Consider the following 25,977-nt stretch of genomic DNA (forward strand, 5'->3'; position numbering starts at 1 on the left):
ATTAGTGTTCATAGTAATCTATAAAAGTTCTACTTAACAAGAAAGTCCATCACCACCAAATTACTAACCCACCCACAATAACCAGCCTGGCATTGCAGGAGAAAAAGACCTGTGGGGATTTACACCGTGAGACAATATACAAAAACAGGAAAGCCAGGTTGGATATATGGGACAAGTGTATTTTATTATGGTGTTGTTTTCTTGGATGCTCTCCTTATCCTTTTTAAAAGTGTTTAAGGTCCAGCAAGTATAGTCTTCCAATTAACTGGATCAGGCTTCCTAGTTAAGGGTGATACCCAAGGCTTGGCCTCTCCCACACGCACTGCCTCATACGGTCAGGCCATTCCCCAGCTGTGTGCCCTAAATCAGGGGATACCCATATGAAGATAAATATAATTCAGAGTCCAAAATACATGGACTTAACATTGGGCTATTGCCAGTTTCTCATGGATCCTGGGTAACTGAGACGGTTTTTGTTTTCATGGCTAGGACCTACAACAACAGCTGCAGGAGCGTAATACTTTTTCTAGACTAATAAAATTACCTAAGTCTGGCTCACAGTTTCAGCTCTGGCAGCAGCCAAATTTCCCAGGAAGATGCAAGCCTTGTGTAGCTGTAGAAGAACCAGGAGGGTAGCGCTGGGCTAAACTGGTAGCATTCAAACCCGACCCAACAGCAAACACTTTGGCTAAACTGTGAATTACAGAGTAATTCCCTATGCATAGAGATCACAACTGTTATTATTTTTAGGAGTCCCACAGAAGTTTAATCAAACCTATGAAGTTCAAGCTTTACACGTGAAGTTATGTGACAGGCTACGTATGAACATCAGATTGTTTTCCCTCTAAAATGCAGTGAAAGGTTCAATTAAAGTCCTTAGTAACTCTGCAGTGAAACCTTTGATCGTGGATTCTGTCGCCACTTCTTTTAACACATACCAACAGTATGAAGCATATCTGAGACCTAAGGAACAAAATCACTATTGTGAAGTCACACATGCACATACCTATATATACACAGATAGATCCCTTTTCTTTGAAGCTGGGGGAGGTGGGGTGGGAGGGTGAGTTTCAGATTCTACAGTCTCCAAACTGAGAAGGTTCCTTGTAGTTGCAGCACAGTTGACAAAGTTATTTCCTAAATAGAAGTGTGTGGTCCCTTTAAGGAAAAACATCCCAATTAGAACCCAGTGAAAAACAGGAACACATGTTTCTTGAATGACTCTGAATTAGAAACAGTGGATGTGAAATTGTTCTAGATATAATGAAGATGTTGCACAGATGTACTAACTTTCCGTGGTCTCAGGGAAACATCTTTCTCGTACAGAAAAATATTTGAGTCTACAACAAAGCTGGATATAGCTTTTTAACTATCTGGTCCTTGTTTTTATGCAAACTTCCCAAGCCGACTCCCTTCTGCCTTCTCACAAACCTAATAAAACACATATTTCAATGTATTGATAATTCACTGAAAACCACAAAGCCATCCATCTCCGATTCAGACTTACGACTTTTTAAATTTTTTTTTTTAACGTTTTTTTATTTTTGAGACAGAGAGAGACAGAGCATGAACGGGGGAGGGGCAGAGAGAGAGGGAGACACAGAATCGGAAACAGGCTCCAGGCTCTGAGCCATCTGCCCAGAGCCTGACGCGGGGCTCGAACTCACGGACCGCGAGATCGTGACCTGAGCCGAAGTCGGACGCTTAACCGACTGAGCCACCCAGGCGCCCCCAGACTTACGACTTTTTAAAATTATCTCAGTACTTAAACCAATACTGTAAATTTGTTACAAACATAAGACCTTTACTCCACAAATCCAACAAAACGTCATAAAAACCACAGCCCAAGTAGAGACACAAAAGCACCCTTCAGCAGGCACGGTTAAGTTTTTCCACAGTGAGGGGTCCTGTTTCGTCCTCACAGCAAGAAGGTAGAACTCTCCTTGTTCTCTTTGACACATAATGAGGCTGAGATAGGGAAACTCAGCGGCCTGCCCCAGGCCACCTTCGCTCTGAATCTGGACTCCACAAGAACCTTGCCTTTGGCACCCTAAACTTTAGATCCCCAGATTAAATGATGTCCAAGATCAGCCTCTATTGCCCAGAATGGGGCCTCTAAAGATAGCATTATGAACTCCAACGTGTTTGCGATCATCTGGTTTCATTTAAAACTATTATCATAATGTATTCCTCAATATTTCTACTTATACTGCCGAAGGAGAAACTGAATGCTATTATCGCAAACATCCAATTCCAAACCCATCAATCTCAGCTCTTTTCTGTGCACCATTTTCCTCGGAAAAATTATCTGAATACCCACTTCAACAGCTACCTTCACTCAGGCAGCTCACAAATATGGTTTCCCCATTGTTTTACCTGTGCTGTGGTTCCAGTACTCTATTTCCAACTTGCTGACATCAACCCTGGCAACACAAACTCAAAGTGTCCCAAACTAAACTCACCTTTCTCTTCCCCTGACCTCCAACACCCACTCACCAGGCTGGGCTCCAGGTTCCTGTTGATAGCACCACCCCCGCTTAGTCTACCAGACTCAAGCCCCCTACATCCTCATGGCCTCCTTCCTGGTCTGATCAATAGCCAATCAAATTACTAAGTCTCACCAGTTCCAGCCCCTCCACTCCCACAATTCTGGGGAGGTCTTCACTATATCCCCCCCACTGGACTACTTGGGGAGCCTGCAGCCTAATTTTTCTAACTTCAGGTCAGTTAAAGTGCATCAAAATCCCCTCTAGGGCTTGCTAATAAGGCAAATTGTGGAGTCCCACTGCCACTGATTTTTAGGTCTGGTTTGAAGCTGAGACATTATATTTCTAGTAAGTCTGAGCTTGTGAAGACTCTGTTTCTCAAGGTCCAACGCCTGGGAACCACTGCCTTAGACTCTCCTGACTCCCTTCCCATCTCACATCAATCCTTCCCAAATTTTTTCTTCATGGACCAGCAAAAGCCTTTTTAAATCTGAAACTGTAGGCTTCTGATAACTAAGTGGGTACAATAGGAGCTACTATTCACCGAGGACCCACTATGCTTTAGGTTACCTCTGTTATATTCTAGTTAAAACAACCCTACAAAATACAGCATTGCCTCCAAAGTTACAGGGCAACTTTGTTAAAAAAAAAAAAAAAAAAGAGAGACTTTGAAATGTTAAGCAATTTTTAAATTCTACAATGACAAATTGGTTTTATGTATTTATTAAAGGGGACACTCTCCTTAGAAAAACTTTTGTTATCAAAATTTGATGCAAAAGGGAGAAGGATGATGGAAAACAAGGAGTATTTCCTTCTCAGGACAGGGCAAAAGGAGAGACCTATGAGGATACAAAGTATAGAACCTCCTCTCCTTGATTTGGAGTTTGCTTTAGTATACCACAACCCATGTTCAAATCCATCCTCCCAAGATCAATTTAACTAAATAAAAAATGTCAATAGACTCTGTTTAATTCACCTGCCTCAGGGTGCCTGGGTGGCTCAGTCGGTTAGGTGACCGACTTCAGCTCAGGTCATGATCTCCTGGTTTGTGGGTTCGAGCCTCACATCAGGCTCTGTGCTGAACACTTGCTGGGAGCCTGAAGACTGCTTCAGATTCTGTGTCTCCTTCTCTCTGCCCCTCCCCTGCTTGTGCTCTGTCTCTCAAAAATAAATAAATGTAAATCAATCAATCAATAATTCACCTGCCTCTACTTACATACATACTCTCTCTGGTTTTTGTACCCTCACCTGTTCTAACACAGCTAAGCTTGAATAACCAGATCTATGTATGCTATCCTTATCCACAAAGTCTTTACTTGAAAGGGCTTTTTCTGCCTACATTATGACCAGCATGTGAATGAGTCAAACAGCATGACCAGAGATTCAGAAGAATCTACATTTTCACATGCTGTTATTTAAAAACAAAGATAAAAGCTCCAAGGCTCTACAAGAGATTCATTTCAAACCAACAGGCACCTGCAGATTGAAAGTGAGGAGACAGAGAAATATTTATCATGCAAATGGATATCAAAAGAGAACTGGAGTAGCAATACATATATGGGACAAAATGGACTTTAAAGCAAAGACTGTATTTAAAGACAAAGAATAACACTATATAATAATAAAGGAGATAATCTAACAAGAAGATGTAATGACTGTTAATATTTACTTACCCAAATGGGAGCACCCAAATATTTATTTACCCAAATGGGAGCACCCAAATACATTAAACAGTTAATAACAAACATAAAGAAACTAATGGATCAAAATACAATAATAGAAGGGGACCATAACATCCAGGACAGATCATCTGAGCAGAAAATTAACAAGGAAACAACGGCTTTGAATGACACACTGGACCAGATGGACTTAAGAGGTATATTCAGAACATTTCATCCTAAAACAGCAGAATACACATTACTTTCAAGTGCACATGGACCATTCTCCAGAATAGAACACCTACTAGCCCACAAAATAAACCTCAACAAATTCAAGATCAAAATCATACCATGAGTACTTTCTGACCACAATACTATGAAACTAGAAGTCAACCATGAGAAAAAACCTGGAAAGACCACAAATACATGGTGGTTAAACAACATGTTACTAAAAATGGATCAACCAGGAAATAAAATTTAAAAAGTACATGGAAACAAATGAAAATTAAGATGGTCCAAAATCCCTGGGATGCAGCAAAAGCAGTTCTAGGAGGGAAGTTTATAGCAATACAGGCCTACCTCAAGAATTAAAAAAAAAAAAGTCTCAAATAACCTAACCTTACACATAAAGGAGCTAGAAAAAGAACAAACAAAACCTAAAGCTAGCAACAGGAAGCAACTAATAAATATTAGAGCAAAATAAACAATATAGAAACTAAAAAAGGACAATACAACAGGTCAATGAAACTGGGAACTAGTTCTTTGGGGAAAAAAAAATTCAATAAAACGAATAAAACCTCTAGGCAGACTCACCAAGAAAACAAAGATAAAGTACTCAATAAAATCACAAATGAGAGAAGAGAAATAACTGCCAACACCACAGAAATACCAATAATCATAATTATTCAAAATTATATGTCAACAAGTTGGATAACCTAGAAGAAATAGATCAATTCCTAGAAACATACAAACTACCAAAACTGAAACAAGAAGAAAAAAAAACTTGAACAGACTGATGACCGACAAAGAAATTTAATTTTTTAATTGAAAAAATTCCCAGATGACTTCATGGCAAATTCCACCGAACATTCATTTATTTATTTATTTATTTATTTATTTTTATTTTTTAATATATGAAATTTACTGTCAAATTGGTTTCCATACAACACCCAGTGCTCATCCCAAAAGGTGCCCTCCTCAATACCCATCACCCACCCTGCCCTCCCTCCCACCCCCCATCAACCCTCAGTTTGTTCTCAGTTTTTAACAGTCTCTTATGCTTTGGCTCTCTCCCACTCTAACCTCTTTTTTTTTTTTTTTTTTTTTTTTTTTCCTTCCCCTCCCCCATGGGTTTCTGTTATGTTTCTCAGGATCCACATAAGAGTGAAACCATATGGTATCTGTCTTTCTCTGTATGGCTTATTTCACTTAGCATCACACTCTCCAGTTCCATCCATGTTGCTACAAAAGGCCATATTTCATTTTTTCTCATTGCCACGTAGTATTCCATTGTGTATATAAACCACAATTTCTTTATCCATTCATCAGTTGATGGACATTTAGGCTTTTTCCATAATTTGGCTATTGTTGAGAGTGCCGCTATAAACATTGGGGTACAGTCCACCGAACATTTAAAGAAGAGTTAATACCTATTCTCAAACTACACTAAAAAAAAACAGAAAGGGAAGGAACACTTCCAAATTCATTCTATGAGGGCAGCATTATTCTGATACCAATACCAGATAAAAAGTCCACCAAAAAAGAACTATAGGCAGTGTCCCTGATGAACATAAATGAAAAAATTCTCAATAAAATACTAACAAACTGAATTCAACGGTACATTAAAAAAAAAAAAAAAATCATTCACCACAATCAAGTGGATGTACTCCTGGGTTGCAAGGATGGTTCAATATTCTCAAATCAACGTGATACACCACATTAGCAAAAGAAAGGATAAGAACCATGTGATCATTTCAACAGATGTAGAAAAAGCATTTGACCAAGTACAACATCCATTTGTGCTAAAAACCCTCAAAGTAGGTTTAGAGGGAACATACCTCAACATAATAAAGGCCATATATGAAAAAAAGCATAGCTAACATCATCCTATAGGGGGGAAAACAGAGCTTTTCTCCTAAAATCAGAAACAAAACAAGGATGTCCACTCTCACCACTTTGATTCAACATAGTAGTGGAAGTCCTAGCCACAACAGTCAGACAACAAAAAGAAGTAAAAGGAAACCAAATCAATACGGAAGAAGTAAAACTTTTAACTATTTGCAGATTACAGGATATTGTATATACAAAACCTAAAAGACTCCATCAAAAAACTGCTAGAACCAATAAACAAATTCAGTAAAGTCTCAGGATACAAAGTCAATGTATAGAAATCTGTTGCATTTCTATACATTAAAAATGAAGCAGAAGAGTAAGAAATCAATCCCATATACAATTGCTCAAAAAAACAATACGATACCTAGGATTAAACCTAACCAAAGTGGTGAAAAGACCTATACTCCGAAAAGTATAAAATACTGATGAAAAAAACTGAAGACAAGGCGAAAAAAATGGAAAGACGTTCCATGCTCAAGGACTGGCTAGCTCAGCAAGTAGAGCATGCAACTCTTTATCTCAGGGTTGTTAAGAGCCCCCACTTGGGTGTAGAGATTATTTACAATCTTTTTTTTTTTTTTAATTTTTTTTAATGTTTATTTATTTTTGAGACAGAGAGAGACAGAGCATGAACAGGGGAGGGTCAGAGAGAGGGAACACAGAATCCGAAACCGGCTTCAGGCTCTGAGCTGTCAGCACAGAGCCCGACGCGAGGCTCGAACTCACGGACCGCGAGATCACGACCTGAGCCGAAGTCGGCCGCTTAACCGACTGAGCCACCCAGGCGCCCCAAGATTACTTATAATCTTTTTTTAAATTTTTTTTTTTTTCAACGTTTTTTATTTATTTTTGGGACAGAGAGAGACAGAGCATGAACGGGGGAGGGGCAGAGAGAGAGGGAGACACAGAATCGGAAACAGGCTCCAGGCTCCGAGCCATCAGCCCAGAGCCCGACGCAGGGCTCGAACTCACGGACCGCGAGATCGTGACCTGGCTGAAGTCGGACACTTAACCGACTGCGCCACCCAGGCGCCCCACTTATAATCTTAAAACAAAACAAAACAAAACAAAAACAAAACAAAACAAAAAAACCAAAGTTGTAGTAATCAAAACAGTATGGTACTGGCACAAAAACAGACACACAGATAAATAGAACAGAGTAGAAAATCCGGAAATATACCCAAAATTATATGGTCAATCTTCAACAAAGCAGGAAAGAATATCCAATGGGATAAAGAAAGTCTCTTCATCAAAAGGTGCTGGGAAAACTGGATACCAACATGGTAGACAATGAAATTGGACCAGTTTCTTACCCCATACACAAAAATAAATTCAAAATGGATTAAAGATCTAAATGCAAGACCTGAAACCATAAAAATCTTCAAAGAACACAGACTTAAGTAACCTCCTTGACATCAGCCCTAGCAACTTCTTTTTAGATAGGTCTCATGAGGCAAGAAAAACAAAAGCAAAAATAAACTAATGGGTTTACATCAAAATGAAAAGCTTCTGCACAGCGAAGGAAACAACAAAAATAAAAGACAACTACAGAATGAGAGAAGATATTTGCGAATGACTTAATGCAATACAGGGTTAGTATCCAAAATATATAAAGAACTTCTACAACTCAACACACAAAAAACAAATAATCCAGTTAAGAAATGGGCAGAAGACAGGGTGCCTGGGTGGCTCAGTCAAACATCCGACTCTTGGTTTTGGCTCAGGTCACATTTCGCAGTTTCATGAATCTGAGCCCTGCATCATCAGGTTCTGTGCTGACAGCACAGAGCTCGCTTAGGATTCTCTCTCTCTCCCCTTCTCTCTCTACCCCTCCCCAACTTGTGCTGTCTCAGTCTCTATCAAGTAAATAAACTTAAGAACAAACAAACAAACAAAAACAAAAAAAGGAATGGGCAGAAGACATAAACAGACATTTCTCCAAAGAAGACATACAGATGGCCAACCCATGAAAGAATGCTCATCATCACTTACCAGGGAAATGCAAATCAATAAGCTATCACCTCACACTCGTCAGAATGGCTAAAATCAACAACACAAGAAATGACAGGTGTTGGCAAGGATGTGGAGATAAAGGAACCCTAGTGCACTATTGGTAGGAATGCAAACTGGTGCTGCTACTGTGGAAAACAATATGGAGGTTCCTCAAAAATTTTTAAATGTAACTACCTTATGATCCAGCAATTGCACTACTGGCTATTTACTCAAAGAGTACAAAAACACTAATCCAAAGGAATACATGCACACCTATGTTTATATCAACATTATCAACAATAGCCAAATTATAACTGATGAGTGGATAAAGAAGATGAGGTTATGTATACACACACACACACATATATATATATGTATATGTATATATACATACACCTACATATGTATATGTATATACATACAACAGAATATTACTCAACCATAAAAAAGAATGAAATCTTGCCATCTGCAACAACATGGAGCTAGATATTAAAATGCTAAGCGAAGTAAGTCAGAGAAAAGGCAAATATCTATGATTTCACTCACATGTGGAATTTAAGAAACAAAAATGAGCAAAGGAAAAAAATGAGAGAGACAAACCAAGAAACAGACTCTTAATTATAGATAACTGATGGTTACCAGAGGGGAAGTGGGCAGGGAGGGGTGAAAGAGATGATGAGGATTAAGGAGTGCACTGGTAATGATGAGCACCAATCGGTGTATGGAAGTGTTGAATCACTATATTGTACACTTGAAACTAATATAAATACTGTATGCTAACTAAATGTAATTATAAAGTAAAAACTTAAAGAGAGGCTCATCTGAGCAGTCAATTATTGACATCCACAACTAATCATTTCCCCCAAAACGCACCCAAATTTTAGAGCACTTTTTCTTCTGCTATCCCACCTGTTTCTCATAAGAACTCTGGGAGGATAAGCAGCATGATCCCACCATCCTAACCTTGGCTACCTAGCTAATGCACATCTAAGAACCAGGAACTGAACCCAGATAAAGCCACAGAAGACATGGTCCATGGCTTTGCCATTAAGAATCTTGTCTTTACAGATACCATATGGTTTCACTCTTATGTGGATCCTGAGAAACTTAACAGAAACCCATGGGGGAGGGGAAGGAAAAAAAAAAAAAGAGGTTAGAGTGGGAGAGAGCCAAAGCATAAAAGACTGTTAAAAACTGAGAACAAACTGAGGGTTGATGGGGGGTGGGAGGGAGGGGAGGGTGGGTGATGGGTATTGAGGAGGGCACCTTTTGGGATGAGCACTGGGTGTTGTATGGAAACCAATTTGACAATAAATTTCATATATTTAAAAAAAAAAAAAAAAAAAAGAATCTTGTCTTTAGCAGTGCCTGGGTGGCTCAGTTGGTTAAGTGTCTAACTCTTGATTTCGGCTCAGGTAATGATCTCACTGTTCTTGGGATCAAGCCCTGTGTCGGGCTCTGCACTCACAGCACAGATCCTTCTTGGGATTCTCTCTCTCCTACTCTCTCTGCCCCTTCCTCGTTTGTGTGTGCACTCTCTCTCTCAGGATAAACGAATAAACACTTTTTTAGAAAGTCCCCATTTAAAAAAAAATCTTGCCTTTAGCACCTACTATTATGAAAAAATATAGGACACACAAATTTGAATAACACCCAGTTCCTCAACAAAGTCAACCTACCAACCAGAGGTCTACAATGGCACTGTGGCATTATGGGAACACAGCAAGACATGGTGACATGGTGTTAAAGGCTTTGGAGTCAGGCAGACCAACCCACAGGTTTAAAATCCCCCCATCCCAACCCCACCATGCTTTACTTGCCCTGTGATCCTAGGCCAGTAATTTAATCTCTCTGAACCTTAGAGTCCTCATTTATAACAGAGATAATATGCCACAGAATAGTTGTGAAAATTAGAAATAACATGACAACATATGTAGGCCTACGCTGAGCATAAAATGTGTATTATATAAATGGTCACAATTGTCTCATGTTATTCTATCTGCTTATACAAACCAAACTGCAACTTTTAATACCTATAATATTTAAATGTCAGTGGACTGGCCTTTTCCTTTATTATTTAGGTTATTAAAGTGATAGAACTTAATTGCAAATTAAGATATGGGCTGACTGAGGGAGGATGAAGGATGAGTCACATTTCTGGCTTGAATAGTGCCAATGACCAATGTGGGAAAAGCAGACAGAAGCCTAGAGATGAGGTGCCTTGTAGAGGCAGGGGAGGGGGCAGGGATGCAAATATCAGAAATGGTGCAAAAGGGGCACCTAGGTGGCTCAGTCAGTCGATCATCCGACTTCAGCTCAGGGCATGATCTTACAGTTCATGAGTTCGAGCCCTTCATTGGGCTCGCTGCTGTCAGTGCAGAGCCACCTTCGGATCCTCTGCCCCCACTCCTGCCCCTCCTCCGCTCATGCTCTCTCAAAACTAAATAAGTCAGTAGTATCAAGTGCTACAGAAAAGTCACACCAAGAGTCCTAGCAGAGGTCATTTGTAACCTTAACAAGAGCAGTTTCCATGAAGTTGAGGCAATAAAAAACAGATAATAGGCCATCTGTGAAGTCCTACTAAACAGTAAGATTCTTTGATCTTGAAAAGAAACCTATTCTCTGTCAAATCAATTAAACTATTAAAACCTCAAGTAACAAATTGCAAGGTTTTCTTCCAGAGAAAGGGAATTTGCAAAAAAGACATAGTTAAAAAACATTTAACTTGATCTTTGCTATTAAGCTCCTATCTACTTCCTGAAGATGGTCCCAGGGAAGGAATAAAGAAAAATTAGCTAATTCTCTACCACCAAGAAACGTCCCGGAAGGGGAAAAAAATGTATACCTTACTAAATAAATTTCCTGTCAAATAAATCTCTAAGGGCAATATATTTAAATTGCTATTTCAATATTACTTTGAAAATGGTGTCACCACAGGTCAAAAAGCTTTGGTTTCAATATGCAAATCTCTGCATACTTTGGGTGAAATTCCATTTAAGCAGATTTCCACCTGGATTTCTAAATAAGCCCTAACTCTTATTAAATTTAGAAAATTGTTCTTCAATGTCATTTTTTCTCGTTCTTTGTACACTTACAACCATAGAAAGTGTTGTCTCCCAGGCAATTTTAACTTAAAGTTATAAAATGGTTCTACAATACAAATTATGGCACAACAAGGGAATGTTTGGCTTGGCTGTATAAACTGGTTAAACTAGTTAGTAGAGTTCAAAAATAATTCCCCCAAACATCTGCTCAGCCTAAGAAAGAACTTCTTTGTTTTTAAGTCTACTCCACATACAAATATTTTTCAAGAAGTTATACACTATCACCTCTTGAGGAGCTTTTAAAAAAGCAAACATAAATAGTAAGGACTCCCTCCCCATCCTCAAAATTCTAGCTTAGCACACCTGGGGGCGGGGGGGGGGGGGGGGGGGGGGAGTCCCGGTATTCTAATTTCTAAAGCTTCATGTTAGATTCTGATGTGTATTCCCCAGCCATGCTCCTTCTGACAAGCTTTACTTTTTGTCAGGATCCCCCAAAGTTTTAGGGGCAATGTGACCACTGTGTTCTTCATGGAAGAGTGAGGCATGGCAGGAGGGGTGAGTACAGGATATGAAATCCTGCCAGCAAGCCACACAAGACAGATGGCATAGTGCACGTGCACGTTGCATGCACGTTTCGAGAATTCACGGACGTTTGGAGGCAGCTTTAACCTTGACCCTCATCTCCTATGGGGGCCCCTTCCACCACTCAGAGAGGAGAAGGAATATGGAGTGGTCTTCAGAACCCTCAGTCAACCACTCTGTCCTGGACCTCCTAGGGATTCCTGCTCCACGGTCTCAACTGTGAGCAGTGGAGGATAAATAACAACCCTCCAAGCTGGGCTCACTTAAGATGGGATTGAAGATTCTGTTCTCAGCCAACTCTCTTCTTAAAGGAAAGAGCGAATATTTGAGCCCTACTAACTGTTACACATTAGAGATAGGGAATATAACAATGTGAACAGAACGAAAGTTTTATGTATGTATTTTTTTTTTATCATTTGTTTATTTTTGAGAGAGAGATTGAAAGAGAGTAAAAGAGGGGCAGAGAGAGAGGGAGACAGAGGATCCAAAGCAGGCTCTGTGCTGACAGCAGAGAGCCTAACAAGGGGCTTGAAATCACAAAGATTTCATGCAAGATCATGCCCTGAGCCAACATCAGACGCTTAACTGACTGAGCCACCCAGGTGCCCCTGAAAAGAACAAAAGTTTTAGCCATCGGGAGCCTCCAGCTTCACCAAAACCCTTGAGGTAGGTATTTTTGTTTCAAAATTTACATATAGAACTGCAGTACAGGAAAACAATAGTACAGAGTTCCTAAAGGAACACAACTAAACAATCCTCCTTGAAACCCAGAAAAGAGAAGAGACACAACTCAGAATAACTTAACAGGACTTCTGTATTTGCAAACTGTCAGCACTAAGGTATTAAGCTATTCACACAACACGTACTAAATGTTTTCACTGGAAAAGTACCATGCTAGGAACCATAAAGAGAGACCCAAAAACTCAGAAAAGTTCTGGAAAAAAATGTATTGAAGCATCCCTATTAACAAGAGTGTTTTCACCTAGTAATTAAGACACCAATTTTAAAAATTTCTTCTTAAATTTGACTAAAAAGCCAATTTACTTCCAAAGTCCTCAAAATTTTCAGAGAATAACCAATCTTGGAAAAGGTGGTCTGTCAGAGGATGGGTTTGCCATGGATCTCACTCACCTTGCCTCACCCTAGACTCCACTTGTTTGCAACAGAAAGAAGCTGGCTCACTCGGGGTGCACCCAGAAAGTTCCTCGGGACAAGTCAACCACAGAAAGCTAGAAAGAGAACTGGAAAAAAGACAACATGTGAGCACATTCACCCTAGGAGATGAGAAGCAAAGAGTTTACAAAACCAGCCACAACCTCCCTGAAACTCCCAACCAAGCCATGATGGAGACAAAAGAGACGTCAACCCATATACATACTCTTAACAGAGGAGAAAGCAGGTTGAGGGGATGGCAAAACTGAGAAAATTTGTTCTTTCTTCTGATGCCCTCTATCCAAGCTGACCGGGGACATTTACTGAAAGTTCCTTGTCTTGAGCAAGGTACTGAAGTATCTGTTTACTTCTCCTAGCTCAGGTTTTAAGTGAGGCTAATCGGTTTGCAACCCAGTACACAAAGACATGTTTCAAAGGTTTGAGATAAGGAGCCCAGAACCTCTCTAAAACACTCAGGGTGCTGAAGTTCCCACACTTCCTGCCTCACTCTTCACAGATCCCAGCTCTGGACACAGCTCACTCTGAACACACCGCTCAATTTCACACCTCTGCTCTCCCAGGTTCCTCATCCTGAAGCACCTCTCTTGCACTTTGGAAATTAGTCATCCTCCACACACAGCTCAAAACACCCCCACTGCATGCCCTGCCCCACACCTACAGTATCCCACCAGACCGTCCTCTGAGCTCAAAAAGCCTCTCGGGGATCTGAGTTCTAGCATCTGTTTCCTTCTGCCTTGACCTCCCCTCCTACCAGTCTCCCCAGGGCTGGTGTTACCTGTCACCCCCTATCCCAACCTCCTGCTCTTGTCACAAGAAGATGCCAACCGCAGGCTTGTTGAAAGAAGAACTCCAATAAGAGGTTCCCCATGACTGACTCAGTCTCTTTCCCTGGGAAATGCTCTTCTACAAGGGCGCTATCCATGCTCAACCACACCAGCCATCAGGCTCAGTCCAAGTCAATGCCTTCGAGGCTTCACTGCCTAATAGGACAGAATCATGTGTAGTCACGTTTAGGCCAACAAAAGCACCTTGGCAGGGCAGCAGAATATAATAGGTTTATGCATGCAAAGGCTGGGTGGAGGCCTTTTCTCCCCTTTAAGTCTGTTTAATGAGGAGCTCTAAAAGACATGCCCCCCTTGCCCACCAGGACTTCAAAGATGAGAACGGAGCACAAGGAGCCTTTCTCTAGGAGGAAACCAGGGACAGAGGCAGGGCACAGGTTCATGTCTTCCTCCGCTTCAGAGACAACAGAGATCTCACTGAAGCAGAACATGGAGGAGAAACCTACACGAACCAGGTGATCGCGCTTGGGTCAGATGTTTCCTCCAAAAGAGTCTCATCTCACGTCTAGTGACAGCCAACAAATGCTACCAAGTCTTCCAGGCACCCCAGACCTTTCTTCCACCAGGTTGCTGACCTCACTTGTAGTATTTAAGCATTCACTGCAGGACAGCACCACCTGGTGAACAGCAGCTCAAATATCTCAGGGCGTCTTCCTATTACTTGCCCATAATAGGGATCACCTGCCTCTCTACGGAGGGTTCTGGCAGCTAGGGAGGGAATCCATCTCACAGCTGGTGTGAGTACTTCAGCCAACCTCCTTTCTTAAAACACACCTCAGCAGAAAAGGCAGGCTTCTCATCTGTCCCAACCACACCGACACACAAGTATAAAAGAATATCCATCACAGCCTAGACATGCCGGCTGTCAGGCAGACCTGCCCAGAGGACCCACAGATGTGTGGGCACCCTTAAAATTACATCTGTAACAGGTTATGCACACACTTTCCCTCTGGCCCCTTCTCCACCTAGAACAACCCATCTGTTACACAACTTCTGTAAGGACAGGGGGAAATGCCCTTTCTAAGTTCAAGACCACAAAGGCACCACTATAAATTATGGAGTTACAGTGGTCCCAAAGGGAGGCGGCTTCCGGTGAGAAGGAGGACTGTCCCTATAGTCTGTTTTTGTGGTGATGAGATCACAGAGTTTAGATTCTGTATTTGGCCCTACATGGGTTTTCAGGGCCATGTTCAGTAATTACAGAAAGGAAAAAGGGAGGTCAATGAGACCAGAGGAACTCTGAGTGGTGTTTGAGAAGTTACTTATAACTGCAGTTACATCACTCACCTACCCAAACTCAGAACAGACCCTATGCCTGGACTTTTCACCTTTTGTCCTTCAGAATCTGTATTAGATTAAAGTGGAACTGTCTACTTTTTACTTGTTTTTGTTTCATTATTCCTCCATTCAAAGGGATCCATTCATTTTCAATGCATAATCTGAAATTTGGGCCCAAGAAAGTTTTGAAAACCAAGCATTATGTGATAAAATATTCTCACGTAAAATCCAAAAGACCACAAAGTACACTTATTGGGAAAATTTTTATGGAACATAAAACATAGGAGTTTAGAGCCCAGGTGAATGATAACCCTCACCTGCCAATCACTAGTTTTTACTTTGCAGATCTAATCTCCAATTGGCTCCTAAAAAAATCAAACAAAAATAAAACAAACAATAAAACTTAAAATGCTTTTGAGAATTTTTAGGGTCTACTTCCTGCCAAACTTTCTTACTCGCTTTCAAGGATGAACAAAGAGACTCCCAAGTTGTTCATCCAATAGAAGTTAAGTATTCACCAAAAAATTTTCTTTTTTACCTCTCAAGTTTCTCCCTCAACGCTAGCAGTGGGCCTCTTCAGCCAACAAAACAAGGACTACTGTATGTGTTCATGGACTAAAGTGTGTGGCCACTCGTTCGTGTGACAGTCCACCAGCTCTGGTTGTACAGGGTTCTGCAGCACCGAATGCTGCTCCATTAGAACGTGAGGCCCAGAGAGGTGATGAAGGTCACAGCCTGCTGGGTCTGAGAGTTCACAGAGGTGCAAGTCACAATCAGCTAGCTGCATGGACAGAATGGAAAACAATACCACAGAAATGCTAAAGCAAGGAAAAGAATGTTCTCAGTTTTTTTTTGTTTTGTTTCATTTTGAATGCTGGTGCTTAATAGAAAGCAGGCTTATATAAAGGAGGAAGACAGGGGGAAGGACAACCTGGGGACTCGACATGCATTTGAAACACGAGCAGCAAAAAGCATTATTTTAAAATACTACCTATGTTCATTCTAAATCCTGCAGCTTCCATTTCCCTTAAGACACATGTACAGCTAATATCATTACATCTAACTTACAGTGAGGTGGCCACCAGATCAGAATCTCCTGGCAAGCTTTAAAAGTTCTGACGCCCGGAAGAATGGAAACCGAATCTCCGGGGATGAGGCTCAACTGTTGATACTTCATAAAGCTGACCAGCTGACCTTAATGTATAGCCAGGACTGTGAACCACCGCCCCTGCCCTATCCCCAGAGTGTTTTCTTTTTTCTTGAAGGTATGGGGGCAGCAGTAAACATTTATGCCTAAAATAAGGGGTGGCAGGACAAACAGATGGACCGAGGAGAGGGCTGGAGGAAGCTGAAATGAGTAACAACTTGCAGCTGGTGATCACTAAAGTGAGTGCAAGGTGTGCCTGCAGGGCACACTCTCTCAGGGAGAAGACATGGGTGGGGGGGGGAAGCCTGGGTCATTCCCCAAGTACGCTCTGGATGGCCCTGCCATGGGGATGACAAGAGGTAACATTTCAAAGCTCATCTGTAAAGAACATCCCTAGGTTAAGTGTCTGGTATGTAAGAAGTGATTATATAACATGATGGTTTTCATATGTGAAGAATCAACTAAACTGTATTTACCGCTATGATTTCTCCTGGTCCTTTTGCTAACAGTATTAACAGGTTTGTTGTTGTTTTTCTTTAACTGATGATGCATATTTCCTTGCTCACCAAATCTAACAATGCACATACTCATTAAGAGATAACGCCTGGAGTTACAGCACCCAAAAAACAGAACTGCCCTAGACATAAAACCAGCTGGCTCATAAGGGGCTGAACCCAGATGTGATTTCAATTAGCATCATTATGTTCTATGACGTGACAGTGACTGGCTAGGGAGGAGAACGTGGGTATCAGGGTGAAGAGTGAGGACGGCAGGAACTGTCTCCAGTTGAGGAGCTTATTCTCATGTCCATGTTCTTTAATTCTTAGGGCAACCTGCTCTCCATTCATCCTTCTGAAATGGTGACAAAAATCAGGCAGCCCAGCTTGGATGCCTCCTTCCCAATTCCTGTGTCTCATGGAGGAATTAATCAGCTTTGCCTAATTCATCCTTGACCAATATTTCCTAAAATATGTCCTGCAGGCCAGTGTACCCGAATGATCTGGGCCATCCCTGGAGACCACCCCAGACCACATAAGAAGGGGATCATACTATCTGGAGTAGTGCCCAAAAGTCTACATTTTAATCAACTACACAGACACAACAGTGAACCAGTCAAAAACTCTCCTCCATTTCTCCTTTGAAATGGGTTTACCAGATGCGCTGCTAAACCTCTCCATAACCTCTGCCACTTCCTCACTGGGGTTACATTCTCCCAGTGTGGCTGTTTTCTCCAATGTCACTGCATGGCCACTTTCTCAGATACCGCTTGGACCCCAGCACAGCCAGCTCAAAGTTCCTGACTCAAGTCACACCCAACGCAAAACTTCTCTAGTACTTTCACTTTAGGATTTCGGGTCTGTTAGTTCTCTCTCCCAACTACACATTCAGCTTCTTGAAGGCAAGCTCCACATAATCCCTCGGTATCTTCCACAGAGATCAGTCCATCTTAGGTTTCAAGAATAATGGTTGACAGACAGACCAATGGTTGACAGACCAAACCCTTGCCTCAGCCCTGGGTTTTTCCTTCATTCACCTTCTCATTTTCCCTGAGAAAAATTCATCCTCTCCTCTCCACAATAAAATTGCTTCAGGCACAGGTGGGGGGAAAATTTTACACACTATTGGGGGTAGTAGGAAAGGGACAGAAGTCATAAGCTAACAATCTCAACTATCCAGCAAATAGCTACAAACCAAAATTTAGTCTTTGCTGCTGCCAAAATCTGTGAATAAATTCACACACAGCTCAAAAGAGAACTCCCCAGCCTCTCCCCACCTTGATCCAGCAGCACCTTTTTCGCAGGCCCTCCTGAGAGCTATTTTACTCCTCTTTTAGATAGGATTCTAACAGGAGGAAAATATTTGGTTTCCCCGACCACCGTAAATTAAGAGGGTGGTTGGTGACTGCTAGATCAAGGCATAATGACAGCCCTGAGAAATTATGACTGACAGGAGACAATTTATAAAATCCCAAATAGTAGATTATAATTTAAATATAGTTATAGTTTAAATAGCCTTTCAATCCCCAGAAGTGTCCAAGGACACCAAAACAAGGCATTCCAAAAAAACACAATCAGTGGCCCTGAAAGATTATGCTGGGCACTAGGAAAAGGTTATTTCACTTTTAGTGGGTCTACAAGATACTCTGTCGAGGAGAGAAGATGCTCACATGGCCACCCTCTGTCCCTAAGACCCATGTGTTCTCAAAAATAAGAACGGGCACTGTATCCAACTGCAATGCACTGTCTCTATGCGGTCTCCAACAGCACTGAACACCAGGACAGACTTTCAGAGGCAGGAACACAACCCTCAGCATTGCCATTCTGATCAGAAACCTTCCATCTGGCTACTCCCATACTCTCCACACACTAGTCACTTCCCATCTATCTTTTCTTGTATTTGTAAGCTAAGCACCTTACCAGATTTAAGCATCCTTGAACAGGGGAGTCTGGGTAGCTCAGTTGGCTGAGCGACCAACTTCAGCTCAGGTTATGATCTCATGGTCCATGGGTTCAAGCCCCGCATTGGGCTCTGTGCTCACAGCTCAGAGCCTGGAATCTGCTTTGGATTCTGTGTGTGTGTGTCTCTCTCTCCCCCTCCCCACTTGTGCACTCACATTCTCTCTCTCTCTCTCAAAAATAAACAAGTCTTAAAAATTAAAAAAATAAACATCCTTGAGCACAGGAACACCATGTATGGACACCATGCCCCCCATCTCTGCATCTCACAGCTGATGCTCCTGACCCTGTGTCAGTTCACTTAATCTAGAAGCCCTATAGGCCAGATAATCTTAAGGAAAGAGGGATTTAAGTAAGTGTGTTTTAAGATAGCCCAAGCATCTCTTCCTTTTTTTTTTTTTTTTTTTTTTTTTTAATTTTAATTCCAGTATAGGTAACATAAGCCCTAGCATTTCTACGGTCTTTAAAGATACAGATTTTCCTGCTCTCTTAAGGAGCTAAAAAATAAAAGTTTAAATGTTAGGATTCAACAATGGGACAAGCTTTGGTTTATCTTAGAATCTAATCCATATGGGATATGGAGCCAAGGAATAAATTCTGCACCACTGCATGTACCTATCTGAACCACAAAGGTGAGGGTGAGTTTTTCCTTCATCTAAAAGCAACCCAACCTCAAATGGCTTCAATTAGTTATCTATTCAGAACTGATCATTGGGTAACTTCCCATTTTTGTCTTGATAAGTAATAGCACTCACAAGTACTGATTTGTTTTGGGATTAGTAAAGAGAGTACTTTAATGAACTTATTTTGTAGTTCCATAAATGAAAGGTCATGATTTACACTTTGTTCAAGGAATTTTTTTATCTAAAGTTAACTATCTACACTTAACTCTAAACTGAGTTAAAAACTAAATCTTATTTCCAGATTCACAAAAACAATTCTCAGTTTTGTTTCAGGCTCATTGTTGAATATGTCCCTTACATTCAGACCCATTCATTGTACAAACAGGCTACAATGACCTACCAGGGTACTGAGGATCTATTTTAGGAGGGTGGAGGTCAAGGTTGTCAGGACATCCAGGCCTAGTCTGCTGTTTTCAGCTTCTACAGCCCTTCCTTCCCACAGCTGAAGCCTCTTGACCCTTGCCCCACCCTCCCTGGCTGGCTCAACCCAGCGGGAATTTCTAGAATAGAGATTTAAACAGTTTGGGCCAAGTTGCTTTTGCTGCTTAACAGGCCCTGACCTTGTGTCTAGTGACTCGACTTCTTTCTCCCGCATTCCACAGGCCTAACTCACCCTCTAGCTCAGTTCTGATAAACTGCAAGACTCTGGGGGCTGAGGTGCTTCCTTGCTCTTAGCAATCATCCAGGGGACCAGAGGTCTTCTCTAAACCCACGGGGGGCATGAGTACCCATGTCAGGAGACTCTGATGTTCTGGGCCACTCTAGACCACTGTCTCCCAGACCACTAGCACTAAAGACCCCTGTTCTTTCCTCCTGGTACACTAGACTTCCTCCCAGCTGCACAGTAGGTCTGTTGCCCCCAATACATGTCCCCCACCACTAGGCGTGGAGTTTCAGGCCCAAACCGGGCCTCAGAAGGAAATTACTCGGATCACACAAAGCTGAGGGTCCCCTGGCCAGAACACAAATAAGTCACAAGATCTGGATCTTAACCTATCAGAAATTAAAATCCCAGCAACAAAACATCAACAAAGCAAGAGAAAACAGAACATGTCTGTTTCTATTAAAATATAGAATAAATGCATAAAAATGCCCCCATGCTGACCACGGGTATGCTGAAGCCATAACACCCTCATTCACTAATTCTAAGGTGAAACCTGAGGAAAATCAGAGAAATGGCATCAAACTGCATCTTCCCTGGATGGAAGGGAGCGAAAAGGCTTCTACAAACCACTCCAAAGCTAACACCGGTGGCTACTAAAATTACAAATACAAAAACAATGAGGTAGGTCTTCTCTCCACAGAAATCAAGTCCTGTTCTAAAACCCTGTTAACAAAGCTAAATTTATATATACATTTTTATCAACATCTGAAAAAAAAAATCAGACATTAAAAACTCTAGCTAGCTAAACTGTATTCCAATTCAAAATAACATGAAAAACAGCAACCTTCATTTTCTGGTCAAAGCTTATTTTTGTAATACCTATCATTTTCTACAGAATTCTAGCATTTTCTGCTTTCCGCCACCATTTTATAGAAAGTCTTTTCCCTCTTGGCTTTATATCTTTGCTTTTTGATCTTGTTAACAATCCTGAAAATTCCAACCTTGCAATTTTTTCAGTCCTGGGAAGGAATAACACACAGTCATTTAAAAACCAAAAGCAGTGTCAACACTTCCTCAATGACACAGCTGCTGTGACTGACCAGTGAAAAAAAGCTTGTTTTTCTTTTTTTCTTTTTGGAAAATGATGACTTTGCCTCAAAATAATTCTCAAAGTTACTGAACACATGATCAAAAACAGTAAGGCATTAGTAAAGCAAAAAGTACTAACTACCTATGATAAAACACAGTTAAATAAATACATGAACAAGAGGGACTGTGGAAGGGAACAAAATTGTGTGTGTGTGTGTGTGTGTGTGTGTGTGTGTGTGTGTGGCATATATTCCAGCATTCCAGCAACCCCACTTCCAGGTATTTATCCATAAGAACTGAAATCAGGACCCCAAAGAGAGATCCATACTTCAGTGTTCATTTCAGCGTTACTGGTAATAGCCAAGACTGTAGAAGCAACCTAACTGTCCCCTGACAGATGAATGGATAAAGAAACTGAGGTACAGACACACATAGACTATTATTCAGCCCTAAAAAAAAAAAAAAAAAAAAGGAGGGGCACCTGGGTGGCTCAGTCAGTGGAATGTCCTTCACTCAGGTCATGATCTCACAGTTTGTCAGATCAAGTCCTGAATTGAGCTCTGCACTGACAGTGTGGAGCTTGTTTGGGATTCTCTCTCTCTCCCTCTCTCTCTGCCTCTCCCCCACTTGCACACGTGCTCTCTCCCTCTCTCTCAAAATAAATAAAATAAACATTTTAAAAAAAGAAGGAAATCCTGTCACATACTAAAACATGGATGAAACTGGAAGGTTATGCTAAGTGAAATAAGCCAGTCACAGAAGGTCAAATACTGTGTGATCCCATACTAGGTATCTAAAGTAGTCAAACTCACAGAGGCAGAAAGGAGAATGGCTGGTTGCCAGGGGCTGAAGGGAGGGGGAAACAGGGAAATGTTGCTCACTGGATATAAAGTTTCACTTGTATGAAATGAAAAAGTTGGAGAGATCTGCTGTACAACATTGTGCCTATAGTTAAAAATACTATAAAGCACACTTAAAAATTTGTTTGTTTAAAGAGTAGATCTCATGTTATGTACGTGTGGGTGTTTTACCACAATTTACAAAAAAAAAAAAAAAGAAGAAGAAACAAGCTCAGCAATTCAGATTATGCTGGCTTCAAAGTTCCCATCCCTTCTACTGCTTCATACTGCCTTCATGCAAATGAAGTATATAGGATATAGATTAGCATATAATTAAAGGCCAGGAAGAATGGAGAGGGGACAGAGAACCAAAGAAGGCTCAAGTAGTTGAGGAAAGCATCAAAATGGAGGGTAACTCAGGCCAACCCCTGGAGGATTAAGCTGAGCATGTGGAGCCTGCAACGAGCCTGGCATGTGAATCTGGACAGACACTAAGCTGGTCCAAGCCAAGAAGGCATGCTAGGAAAGAGCTTTCAAAGGCTGCGAGGGTAATACTATGTAGCACGAACTCCACACTTGCAGCCCATAAATTAGTCACTGACAGCTAGAAATTGAAGCAAAACCAAAGGAACTGGTCAGAGTATCCTAAGCCATTTATAATCTAGCTCTCAGAGTCTGAGTTTTTCCAAATCCAGGAAAAGTACGTAATATAAAAAATCATAAGACACAGCTCTCCAACAGGGCCAGTCTGAGTTAAAATGATCAGAAGACCAAATAAAGTGTATGACATTTCTTAAGAAAGGAATAAAAATATGGTATTAGAGTAATGCCCCATTTATCCAACATCTCTGAAAAATTAGGTATGCTAAATAAAGTCATCTTTTAGATAATGAAATGGCTCCCTTTAAGTATAAAACCTGTATTAACAGGGAACATCTGCATGTGGACTGGTGTTGAACAGATATTATGGAAATACCCTTATTTTATTGTGTAATAATGGCATGGGGGTATCTTATCAATTAGAGATGCATACTGAACTCTTTACAAGTAAAATTATATAATGTCTGGAATTTGCTTTTAAAACAGTCCAAACATGGGCGCCTGGGTGGCTCAGTCGGCTAAGCATCCGACTTCGGCTTAGGTCATGATCTCTCGGTTTGTGGGTTCCAGCCCCTCATGGGGCTCTGTGCTGACAACTCAGAGTCTGGAGCCTGCTTCGGATTCTGTGTCTCCGCCTCTCTCTCTCTGCCCCTCCCCTGCTCACACTCTCTCTCTCTCAAAAATAAATATTTAAAAAAAAATTTTAAATAATAAAATGGTCTAACCACATAAAAAACAGTGAAGGGTTAGTAAAACAAGACTGGCAAAATAGTAGTGTTTGTGAAGTTGGTTGATCGGTATACAGCAGTTCATTATATTCTCACTACTTGTATGTTTTTGATGATTTTTATAATAACTTTTAAAAGCCCCAAGTTACGCATTTGGAATAGAATTTTCTCTAACATTTATAACCCTGACTCCACCCACCTTATTAGTGTACACAGGTCTCTCTCAACCTGGGGTATCTTTTTATTCCACTTGGACAAATCCTATTCACTCCCCAAGACCCCATCACCTTACGTTTACTCCAGAGAAGAGGTCTCAATTTTCCCTCTGCTCCCACTATATCCCATTCATCTCTACTCTGTACCCCTTATGATACTGTCTTGTATTCACAGATGAAACCATCCACCCTCTTAGCCTGTCAGAAAGGGACCCTAGGGGCGCCTGGGTGGCTCAGTCGGTTAAGCGTCCGACTTCGGCTCAGGTCACAATCTCGCAGTCCGTGAGTTCGAGCCCCGCGTCAGGCTCTGGGCAGATGGCTCAGAGCCTGGAGCCTGTTTCCGATTCTGTGTCTCCCTCTCTCTCTGCCCCTCCCCCGTTCATGCTCTGTCTCTCTCTGTCTCAAAAATAAATAAACGTTAAAAAAAAAAAATTAAAAAAAAAAAAAAGAAAGGGACCCTAATTTATCATCATACGCCCAGAGCTTGGCACATAGTACACACCAAATAAATATTTGGGAATATAACAAGACCTAACCTGGAGTCATCACAAAAACCCAGTTACCATCCTGCCAAGGGATCTCAGAAAAGCCTGGCAGGCTGCACAGCATGTGTTCTTCCCAAGCTGATGTCCTTACACAGCCAAGCATGTCTACAATTTCCAGACTGTCATTTCTATGGAAAGAATCCTTGAACACATTTCAATGCTCACAATTCAAATGACCTCCAAATAAAAGAGCTCCTGGACTCAGGAGATAGGTGCACATAAACTCACATGAACTACGTCTTCTGGACTGCTCGAGGGCTTTTCTGCTTAATTCCAAAAGTGTAACTGTGTTCAGGATAACTAGATTGCCAGGTGATACATAACTGTTCCTATGCAGTATCTACATCTCCTGCCTGAGTGTAGACCACTAAGAACGCCAAGCTGAGAGAGGGTGGTACTCTAGCCACTCCCTTGACAAGCAGTATCACCTCAATGGAGTTGTGTCATCCCCATCACCCAACCTCCGCCACCAGTAGGCTTCAAGTCTTAATGATCCAAGAAGAAATACCTCCAAAGGCTGTTGTGAGCAAGTAACATCACATATATCCAACCAGGGTTTTCAAACCCATTTTGACATAGCAGAACTCTTTTCTTCTATAATCTTGAAATGCCGAAAAAAGACACCGATTAATTTATCTAGGAAAAATTTTCAGCTTAAGTTTTTAAGTTTAAACATTTAAAGTTTAAACATTTAAAAATGTTTATTTATTTTGAGAGAGAGAGTGTGCACGCGGCGCGCGCATGAGCGGGGGAGGGACAGAGAGAGACAGAGAGAGAGAGAATCCCAAGCAGGCTCCTCACTGTCAGCACAGAGCATGTCGCAAGAGATGCTTGAGATCACAACCTGAGCTGAAACAAAGAGTTGGACGCTTAACCAACTGAGCCACCCAAGCACACCTCAAGTTTTTAAGTTTTTTAAATGGGAGTTTACAAGTCCCCTTTCCAGTCCTCAAACTTTGACCCAAGGCCTGTATCACATACTCTAGTCCTTAATTATATGCCACTCCATAGTGTTTATCCTTCTCTTGCATGTGGACCATCTGGTAAAGTAGAAAAGACAGGAATTCTGAAGTCAAAGTAATCTAGATTCTTGTGCTGGCTTGTCAATATCCTTCATATACTCTTTTTTTTTTTAAATTTTAGAGCAATATCGTTGGGGTGTGTGCAGGAGACATTAAATTTGAAAAAAACGTTTAGGTTCGGCAATTCCTTCAGTTTTAATTTCAGTTGCATTTTGTTCCATTTAAATAAAACTAAATTTACCGTCTCATTTTAAATGTGTGCAGTAAAGCTCTGAATGGTAAAAATTACTCTTCTGTCTTTCTTTTTTTTTTTTAATTTGTACCAAAAGCATAGATTACTTTTGTCATCAGGAAAATAACTTAAAAAAAAAAAAGCCTTAATATTTTTCAGTTGAATGAGAGAAGTATCCAAGCCCCGCCCTCCAGCTTCAAATGTAGACTTGAAAACCAGACACCTACCAAGTATGGGCAAAGGATCAAATATTAGATTAATGTGATGAATACTGTATCATCTGTAAATTACCTGTTGTAAGTTAACCATTCTCCTTACATTCTCATTTACAGTATTCTCTGTGGGATGATCAGATATTTCAGTTTAGGGTTCTGTGCTAATTAGGTAAGGACTTGGGTATCTTTTCTTTCTTTCTTATTTTTTTTTTAAGATTTTATTTTTTTAGTAATCTCTACACCCAACTTGTGGCTCGAACCCACAACCCTGAGATCAAGAGTCACACGCTCCACCAACTGAGCCATCCAGGCAGGCGCCCCCTTGTGTATATTTTCTTAGCCTCATGTAACTCCAGACTCCAGGCATCTCACAAAGGCACAACAGATGATCCAAAACCACACCTGTACTAACAAACCATTTCAAATATCCTAGTA

General features: G+C 41.1%; 1 protein-coding gene across 12 annotated transcripts in view; it reads right to left on the reverse strand.

The window, feature by feature from the left end:
* The window catches only part of TANC1 (tetratricopeptide repeat, ankyrin repeat and coiled-coil containing 1), a 239,857-nt gene that overhangs the window by 171,604 nt on the left and 42,276 nt on the right, over positions 1 to 25,977 (reverse strand). For 11 of the 12 annotated variants that reach the window (XM_053908394.1, XM_019457190.2, XM_053908411.1 and 8 more), the window contains exon 1: positions 13,006 to 13,118. The exons of the other annotated variant lie outside the window; for it this stretch is intronic. The gene's annotated coding sequence lies outside the window, so the exon portion shown is untranslated. Of the gene's footprint in view, positions 1 to 13,005; positions 13,119 to 25,977 lie in introns of those variants that run through there. 12 annotated transcript variants of the gene reach the window in all.

This window comes from Panthera pardus, unplaced genomic scaffold (assembly GCF_024362965.1).
Source record: "Panthera pardus isolate Hobbes unplaced genomic scaffold, ASM2436296v1 HiC_scaffold_10, whole genome shotgun sequence".
In the NCBI taxonomy this organism is placed as follows: domain Eukaryota; kingdom Metazoa; phylum Chordata; class Mammalia; order Carnivora; family Felidae; genus Panthera; species Panthera pardus.